Source organism: Dipodomys ordii, unplaced genomic scaffold, assembly GCF_000151885.1.
Source record: "Dipodomys ordii isolate 6190 unplaced genomic scaffold, Dord_2.0 Scaffold212, whole genome shotgun sequence".
Classification (NCBI taxonomy): domain Eukaryota; kingdom Metazoa; phylum Chordata; class Mammalia; order Rodentia; family Heteromyidae; genus Dipodomys; species Dipodomys ordii.
In genome coordinates, this window is record NW_012267428.1 from 1,484,724 (window position 1) to 1,485,087 (window position 364).

The window sequence follows — 364 nt, forward strand, 5'->3', positions numbered from 1 at the left end:
ATATATATATATATATAATGATCATTGGTTGGTTGTAATGGCTTACAACTGTATTCCCAGTAAAGTGGGAGGCATATTAGGTCCAAGACTAGCCTGGACAAAAAAAAAGTGATACTGTAGCTGAAAAATAACTAACGCAAAAGGGATGGAGGAGTAACTCAAGTGGTAGAGTGCCTGCTTAGCAAGCACAAGTATGCATACATACTATAGGTATATATTGATCAATGAAAGCCCATATAAGCCTACTAAGAATAAGCCAAGCCAAACTCATTTTATTTTTTCTCTCTCTCTGTCTGTCTTTCTCTCTCTCTCGTTGTTGTTGGTTGTGGGGCTTCAACGCAGGGCCTAGGCACTGTCCCTGAGC